This window comes from Mus caroli, chromosome 6 (assembly GCF_900094665.2).
Source record: "Mus caroli chromosome 6, CAROLI_EIJ_v1.1, whole genome shotgun sequence".
NCBI classification, from domain to species: Eukaryota; Metazoa; Chordata; class Mammalia; order Rodentia; family Muridae; genus Mus; species Mus caroli.
The window spans coordinates 80,029,228-80,038,724 of NC_034575.1; the positions used below are offsets into that span (position 1 = coordinate 80,029,228).

The 9,497-nt window shown below is 42.1% G+C and overlaps 1 pseudogene; it reads left to right on the forward strand.

Moving 5' to 3' along the window:
* The first annotated feature begins 2,654 nt into the window (after positions 1–2,654).
* Positions 2,655–3,112, forward strand: LOC110297021 (annotated as a pseudogene).
* The last annotated feature ends 6,385 nt before the right edge of the window (positions 3,113–9,497 follow it).

Sequence of the window (9,497 nt, forward strand, 5' to 3'; positions counted from 1 at the left end):
ACATGTATAGTCAAAGAGAGCAAAGTATAGAAGGAAGAGGTAGTGGATTATCTCTGGGTTGTGATATTTCCAGGCTCCTTTGTCATTCTTTTCACATTTTCCTACACAGTTGGATGGTAAAGTTAGGGTATCAAGGAAATGACTAGGCACCAGCTGAGCACATGACAGAACTGGTTGGTCTATAAATAGCATTTTCTGCTGTCAATAGAATGTACCCAGTAGTTAAAGTCATGGCTAGAAATGGTGTGATTATGGAAGAAGACACAGAATGAGAAGCACGAAAGGCCTAGGGACAGAAACCAGCAGACAGGTCAAAAGAGAAGACCCCAGTAAAGGCTTTCCTGAAAAGATCCTGCATAGGTGGAAACTTTTTTATTAAATGGTTAATAAAATGACAGTAGTCAATATCCCTTATGTCCAGAAGCAAGGAGGATGGGAACTGGAAAGCAGCATTGAATCCCATCATTGTAATGCCACTGTGGCCTCTGGAGAGAACAGTGTATATGGAGTGGTGGGAATAATGGACAACAGGCAGTGGACAGGGCCTACTCCATAGTGAAAAGAAACTAGGCAGGGAGAGAAAAGAGCATTGAGATCTGAAAAGGCGGGGAGAGGGTGGAGAAGGGGCAGGCCAGCGGGATGACTTGGGCCTTTGTTCAATGTACTGCAGGCCTTTGTCCCTTAGGGTGACCGGGAGGCAGAGTGCTCATCATGAGCCAGGCCTTGGAGGCAGGCTGCTGACTTGCTGCACAAAGTTGGGAAGTCACTTGGGAGGATTCCGTGGCTATCTCATTCCCAGAACGCCTGGACACGCGGGCCTTTCCCCTTGGTGTTCCTGTTAGCTGCAATGCCCAAAGTGTGATCTGGGATCCTGGGGTTCCACAAGGGTCTTTCCTGGAGCCTGAGGGGTAAATGACTTTAAATTACAAAGGCATGATTAGCCTTTTCACTCTCTCCTCCTAAGTAGATAGCAAAGCTTTCTACTGTCCATAAGATGAATGAGATTGCAACAGAGACTAGCTTGAGAATCCAGCTAGTCTTAAAGGTGTATATGGAAGAGGTCTGTTGTTTTATATATAATTTTAAAAATTACTCTTTTGTTTGTTTGTTTGTTTGTTTATTATATGTAAGTACACTGTAGCTATCTTCAGACACTCCAGAAGATGGTATCAGATTTCGTTACGGATGGCTGTGAGCCACCATGTGGTTGCTGGGATTTGAACTCAGGACCTTTGGAAGAGCAGTCGGCACTCTTTTTTTTTTTTTTTTTTGGTTTTTCGAGACAGGGTTTCTCTGTGTAGTCCTGGCTGATCCTGGAACTCACTCTGTAGACCAGGCTGGCCTCGAACTCAGAAATCCACCTGCCTCTGCCTCCCCAGTGCTGGGATTAAAGGCGTGCGCCACCACGCCCGGCCAGTCGGCACTCTTAACTGCTGAGCCATCTCACCAGCCCTAAAAATTACTCTTTCCATGTAGTTTTGTTGTGTGTTTCAAAGCTACCTGAGAGACCAAGGATTGCTGAACTTAGTTCGTTCTTTCCTCTTGTTCTCCAACCCCAATCATGACAATAGTTGCACTTCAGTCTTAGCCTAAGTGGGAAAACAAGTCTATTTTTATCTTCCTGCAAAACTTTGTGACTTGAGCCCTCACTCAATATTTCAAAACTACCACTTATTTCTCTCTCTCTCCCTCTCTCTCTCTCTCTCTCTCTCTCTCTCTCTCTCGTGTGTGTGTGTGTGTGTGTGTGTGTGTGTGTGTCTTCTTGGAAAGCTCTTTTCTATCAGAGTCACAGTCAGACCATCTAATGGGACCAAGTGGAGAACATGACCCCTGCTCCTCATGTCTCCATCTCTTATACTCCTCAGGACTTAGTAAAGAACTAAATGTAAAATGAGGAAAATACCTAATAAAAAATATTTTAAAAAAAAGAACTAAATGCATTTCTTCTTCTTCTTCTTCTTCTTCTTCTTCTTCTTCTTCTTCTTCTTCTTCTTCTTCTTCTTCTTCTTCCTCTTCTTCTTCCTCTTCTTCTGTCTTGCGATAGGGTTTCTCTGTGTAGCCTTGGCTATTCTGGAACTGTTTCTGACTCCTGAGTGCTGGGATTAAAGGTGTGTGCTATTACCACCAGGGTAAAAGTATTTTCGTTACAAATCATGTCTACCAGATTCTTAGCCATAAGATAAGCTTAACTGTACCCTGTAGCTACCTCACCTCTCTGATCTTCATTTGCCTCCTAAACCCCACAGTTACTCTGCAAGGAACATTTTATCCCTTTAAATTAGTTATTGTTGTCCAAAAAATTACTCCCCAACACCCACTAAAAAACCTTAGTAGCTTGGATGCTTTTAACATATATTTTGTCCAGGTAGCTGGGGCTTACTCTTCAGATCCCACGTTATTCTGTGAGGAGGCTTGGCATCTACCAGGTAAGAGCTGGCGAACAGTTAATGGGCACATTACCTTCTTCTATGGTACACTTAACTTATTTTCTGTCCAAGGTCTTGCAGAAAGTACAGTTAAAAAGAACTGGGCATGGCCTTTTCCGTCTGGACTGGAGGCAGGCGGCTGCGAGCGGCCGGCGTGCTCTGATCGGTCGGAGCTAACCGCTGCCAGGCGGGCTGCCGCGGCCCGGCAAACGCCCCAGTTGAGTGAAGATGATGGGCCGGAACAGCGCCATCGCTGCGGGCGTGTGCGGTGCCCTCTTCATCGTGTACTGCATCTACTTCGACCACAAAAGGCGGAGTGACCCCAACTTCAAGAACAGGCTTTGAGAACGAAGAAACAGAAGCTTGCTAAGGAGAGAGCTGGGCTTTCCAAGTTACCTGATTTAAAAGATGCTGAAGCAGTTCAGAAATTCTTCCTTGAAGAGATCCAGCTTGGTGAAGGGTTACTAGCACAAGGTGACTATGAGAAGGTGACTATGAGAAGACCACCTGACAAATGCCATTGCTGTGTGTGGACAGCCTCCGCAGCTGCTGCAAGTGTTACAGCAGACTCTTCCACCATCAGTGTTCCAGCTGCTCCTGACCAAGCTTCCGACCATTAGTCAGAGAACTGTAAGTGCTCAGAGCTTGGCTGAAGATGATGTGGAATGAGCCAGATACCAACAAGATAAAATCTCAGTAAAATAATTTAACAGTTAGCTTGGAAGCTGGTCAGCTCTGGGGGAATAAGGGCAAATTGTGCTGTCATGGACTGTCCCACACTGACATCTGCCAAAGCGAATATGAACTTTGGTAGATCCATTGTCTGTTCTATTTATTTTTCCAGTGAAAAGTATTTTGATAGAGCTTTCCATTTTATAAATACACTGAGTTAACCAAAATATCATGGATTTCCGTTTGTTCTTAAGACATGCAATTCAAATGTAAATACAGTAGAGTACTACTTAGGTAGAGACTCGGGGTGGTTCTAAGATTGGAAAAGAATCCGAGGAAGAGTTGAATAACGCACATTCTAAAGACTAGAACATTTTACTGTATGTTGTAAAATTGGGTAGAAATTTGTGTTTGTGAAAACTGAGCATTAAAACCTTACAGAGACGGTTTCTCATTTACTTAAAAAAAAAAAAAAAAAAAAAAGAACTGAGCAGAGTCAGTAACATTGTGACCCTTTAGATAAAGGAGAGGAATAAGCACTCCAGAGTCCGGAGTCTGGGCTAATATTCCCACTTAGGCCTGGCCAGAAAGTATAGGCCCGCCATACACAGCCACCATCAGAAAGAACCCACGAAGAAAAGAATGGGCTTACCACCACTTCTGAAAACACAGATTTTAAGCCTTCCATTGACAGAATCGCTGCATTGTAGGAGACTCCCAGAGAACAGCGGCCTATCAGTGGGCTCACCCTTTGTTGTTTCCCTAACACGCCGCCATGAGCATCAGAGCCAGCTAATCAGTCACCACGGCTTGGCTACCTGGAGACGCAACCTAGTGCCTGTCTTGTGAAACCTTTTAGACCGACTTCAATTTTTCAGGTTCTTTAGGTCAGTAAAGAAACTTACGAGAAATTATTTGTGAGTGCCCAGGTTCTCCAGAATATTCTGAGTTTACAAAAGTATTTGGACACACCTACAAGACGCTGTGAGGTGGCTGTGAAAACCGAATTGAAGAGTCGCTGTTTGAAGGTTGTTTAGTCTTTATAGAAGGTGAGAGTCAAAAGTGGAGTTTTAAGCCTTTCAGAAGTATGATGCAGTGAGGTTGTACTTAATTAATTAATTAATTTATTTGTAATCAAAGGGGAATTTTGTTTTTCTGAGACTTTCAATTACATGTCCAGGACATTATGATTAGTAAAATTTGGCAAGTGATTTGTTGATGTCAAGCAGCATTTATGACAGTTGAGTAAGTCTCCTTCAGCCATAGAAATGTGCTACCCTCTCCAGGACATTCATTCCTACATTCTTTGCTGACAGTACACAAGTTATCATATAGCCTACGTGGGAGCGTGTGCCCTGTGGCTATTTTCAGTTCACCCTCTGGCTTGCTTTCTAACCTTGGGAAAATCACCTCTAGGCCCTGTGCCACCAACCTGCCGTCCCTCTGTAAATCAAGACTGGTTAGTGACCTTCCTCTGGCCGAGTCAGAGGAGTCAGGAGATTAAGAACTTGAAGACGCTCCCTAACCGTGCCATCTGCACCTTTATTCTTTTGAACTTTTCTCACAGATGTGCCTTATTGAGCAGTTGATACTTTCGCTCTGATAGCAATTCTGCAGAGAACAGAATGTAGTGAGGCTATTAAAAGTGACCATCCCAAGCCGGACGTGGTGGCGCATGCCTTTAATCCCAGCACTCGGGATTTCTGAGTTCAAGGCCAGCCTGGTCTACAAAGTGAGTTCTAGGACAGCTAGGGCTATACAGAGAAACCGTCTCAAAAAAAAAAAAGTGACCATCCTACCTAAACTTCTTTTTTTTGTTGTTTGCTTTTTGGTTTGGGGTTTTTTTCTAACTCACTTTGTAGACCAGGCTGGACTTGAACTCAGAAATCCACCTGCTGAGCCGGGCGTGGTGGCGCACGCCTTTAATCCCAGCACTCGGGAGGCAGAGGCAGGCGGATTTCTGAGTTCGAGGCCAGCCTGGTCTACAAAGTGAGTGCCAGGACAGCCAGGGCTACACAGAGAAACCCTGTCTCAAAAACCGAAAAAAAAAAAAAGAAATCCACCTGCCTCTGCTTCCCAAGTGCTGGGATTAAAGGCATGTGCCACCACGCCCGGCTCCATTTCTCTTTTTCATTAGTGTGCACTTGACCTCATTACTTACACTGAATTTTGTGTTTTGTGGGTTTATTCCTGTGTTGCTAGCCAACAGATGATGAGCAATATTGTCAAAATAAGTAGGATACTAAAGCCAAATATTTAAGACTGACAAACTTGAAATACATCCATTTCCTGCTATTTTCTTATCTTAATGCAATGCAAGTTTCAGCTACAGATTTCATCTTGCTGTCTAACTGAACTCATTCAAAATATCCAACCTGAGTATCCACATCCTTCCCCATGATTAGCAGTGCTTATTTTTTAAGGTTTATTTATGAGTATGTATATGTGTCTTTTAATATATGCTACATGTATATGGGTGCTTGAGGGGGCCAGAAAAAGTCAGCTGGAGTTAGAGATGGTTGTGAGCTGCTGGGTGTGGGTATACTTTCAAAGGCTGAGCCATCTCTCCAGCCCCCAATTACTAGTAATTTATGGTAGTCCTCTCTTTTTGTTGGGGGAGGCCAGGGCCTTATGCAGTCCAGCTATCCCCAAACTCATTCAGCCAAAAGTGACCCTGAACTTCTGATCTTACTCCAAATGAACTTCCGATCCTCCAAATAATAGTCTTACAAGGGTGCTCCGGCCCCCACCTCATTCTTCCACCCTTTCTACCTGTGGTGGTTTGAATACGCTTGGCCCAGGGACTGGCACTATCAGGAGGTGTGGCCTTGTTGGAGGAAGTGTATCATTGTGAGTGTGGGCTTTAAGACCCTTATCTTAGGGGCTGGAGAGATGGCTCAGTGGTTAAGAGCACTGATTGCTCTTCCAGAAGTCCTGAGATCAATTCCCAGCAACCACATGGTGGCTCACAACCATCTGTAATGGAATCTGATGCCCTCTTCTGATGTGTCTGAAGACAGCTACAGTGTACTTATTTATAATAATGAATCTTTGAACCTGAGCGAGCAGGGACTGAGTGAATGGAGATGACTGGAGCGAGCCGGGTTGACCAGAGCAAACAGAAGTTCTAAATTCAATTCCCAACCACCATATGAAGGCTCACAACCATCTGTACAGCTACAGTGTACTCATATACATAAAATAAATAAATTTCAAAAAGAAAGAGTCACCATGGTCATGGTGTCTGCTAAGACACTACCTGAGCCTGTTTCACATGAGGTGTTTCCTTATTGTTCCAACAGCTTCAAGTCTAGTTTCTTTTTAGTTTTCTTAAAAAAAAAAAAATCCTATTCACACAAAGCTTCCCTGCAATTTTAATGTTAAGGGAGGTAACTTCAAATTGATATACTAGTCCTGCCTCTTTTTTAAAAGTCAGTCTCCCCATTCTATCACCAACGATTTCCCATTAGCCCTTCACTGAGTGCATGTCCAGTGATCACTTCACTCAATCAGGCTCCAGTCCCCTTGTTCCTCATCCTATCTCTTTTATCTAGAACCAAAGATAAATCCTTGCTTGGATTTCCCATACCCATACAGATATAGTCTCCTTTTATACCCCAAATGGCTTGTCATTTTCCCAAAGACAGTTTTGCCCATAATAGAAATACTGGTATTTATTATGTTATTAAAATTCCCTCCCCCCTGTTATATACAAGTGTCCACTCATTTACATTTCCAAACTAATTTATACATGTTTATTATTTGATGTATGCTCCTTCATCAATGAATGTACTCCATGGTGGCTACTTTAATACATATCTTCCCAGTTATTAAATATGCAAGTGGCTTCCAGCTTTAGCTTGTTTTGTATCACAAATGCTGTTGCTATAAGCAATGTCTGAAAGCAGGTTTTTTTCACTTGGGTTATTCTGAGTCGGTGTAATCCCAATATAGAACAGTAGGAAGTGAGTGATTTCACCAGGCTTGTTCCTTGCTACAGCATTCTTAAAAAAAAAATGGCTATTCTGCTAAATCATTTTATCAACATATATTTATCCATTTCTCCTAGCTTCATCAATGGCCTCTTTTATAATTTTCAGTTAGCATTACATTAAACTTTTTGGTGCAGAGCTTGGCTCTTGTCCAGAGGATCTGAGCAGTGTGTTTGTTCTCACATCCTCACTGAGATGCACCTTGCCTATAGATAGTTCTTTCACTGAAGTACTTGATTACACTTTAGTATATTTTGAGTTGTTCAATTAACACCACAGTCAATCGTAGAACAATTAATTCATCATTTTCCCTTTTAAAAAAAACCCATATTTACTCTTAATCCTTCCCCCAATTCTTTTCCTTTTTAGTCTTAAACAACCACTAATTTTTCTGTTTCTATAATTGGGTCTATTTCGACATGTCTTTTTTTTTTTTTTTGGCGGAGGGTGAGGGGTTGGCTTTTCGAGACAGGGTTTCTCTGTGTAGCCCTGACTCTCCTGGAACTCACTCCGTAGACCAGGTTGGCCTTGAACTCAGAAATCGACCTACCTCTGCCTCCCAAGTGCTGGGATTAAAGGTGTGCGCCGCCACTGCCCGGCTCGACATGTCTTATAAATGGAAGTCTACAACATGTGCTTTTTAATCAAGTGACTTAACTTAGCACAATGTTCTCGAGGGTCATCCCTGTTGTAGCACATCTGTACTTCAGCCCTTGCAATTATTGAATAATATTACACCATGTAGACGTATGTCACTATTTTATCCATGCACTAGTTGATGGGTATTGAACCATCATCACTTTTTGTCCATCATAAATAATACTGCTTCACTCCTCAGTTTTTGCAGGACATGCGCTGCCTGAGCTGGGTATATATGTAAGAGTGCAAGGGCTGGCTCACCTGGTAACTCTTTACTGTGCTAGTAGTGACTATACTGTCATCCAAAGTAGGTCTCCCATCTTTACTATCAGTGTATAACAGTGGGTGTTAGTTCCACTTTCTTCACATACCTGCTGTGTTATCTGACTAGAACTATCAAAACAAAATGCCACAGACCGAGTTGCTGAAAGGCCAGAACCTTTATTTTCTCACAGGTCTAGAGGGTAGAAATTCAAGATGGTTATCAGTAGATGATGTCTTCCCGCTGTGGTATTTAGTTTAGTTTGTTTTAGTAACTGTCTCTCTCTCTATAACTGGCATGGCCTCAAACTCGTGACAATCTTTCTGCCTCAGCCTCTCTAGAGATAGGTTTCCAGGCTTGCATCTCCATGCTGAGCCTCTCATCTTTGCACATATACCTTTCTCTTCCTCCTCTCAGAAGGACGATTGTCATATTGGTTGGGACTCTGCCTTTATGATGACTTTTAACCTTAATTACCTCTCTTAAATTGGGTGATTAAAGTGTCAGTATCTAAGTATTAGAGGGCACAATTCAGTCCATAACATTTGACACCTGTTGCAATATTTTCTAAATTAAATACACTATATGAGATTGCTATCTTTTTAATTATATATTATATATATATTTAAAATTATATACATTGTACTGTGGGTGATATGGTTTTGATTTGCATTTGTTCGATGTCTACTGTTTGAATTTCTTTCTTTCTTTCTTTCTTTCTTTCTTTCTTTCTTTCTTTCTTTCTTCCTTCCTTCCTTCCTCCCTTCCTTTTGTCACCACAGCAAAAAACAAACAAACAAACAAAAGAAACGACAGACAATTCAAAAAGGACAGATCTGTTTTGGTTTGTGGTTCCAGAAGCTTCAGTCGATGGTTGCTGGACTCCGTCTGCTTTGACAGCAGGCCGCGGCAGCAGGAGAGTCTTCCTCTCAGGGCTGGAAGCAGAAAAGAGGCAGGAAGGGGTCAAAGAAAGACAAGTTTCCAAAAGGTGCCCAGGAACCCAGTGCTTCCAACTCGTACCTCTTCCATAGCTGCTCCACTTCCTGCCTATTCAGATGTTGAATCTGTCAGTGTTTTAAGTCTATTAATGAAGGCAGAGCCCTCAGAGTTAGTCACTTGCCCAATGCCCCACCTCTGAAACACTGCTTCAATACCTGAGGGCCTGTAGGGTACATTTCATATCTAAACCATTAGCAGCTATTAATACGAGGCATGTTTTTACATGCTTATTTGCATCTATATATCTTCTCTAGAGAATAAGTTATGATTTATTTTGGACATGTCATATACTATTCCTATTATAGATAATATGCATTATTGATTATTGAGGGATTAACCTTAGGAGACTTTTTCTAAACCTTGGGATTAATGATAGACTTTTAAAAAATATGTTTTAATTAATTCTTTGAGAATTTAATACATGTATAGAATGTATTTTGATCATACTCACTTCAAATCCCTCCCAACCCCACCCACATCTATACACCATCTTTCTTTTTTTTTTTT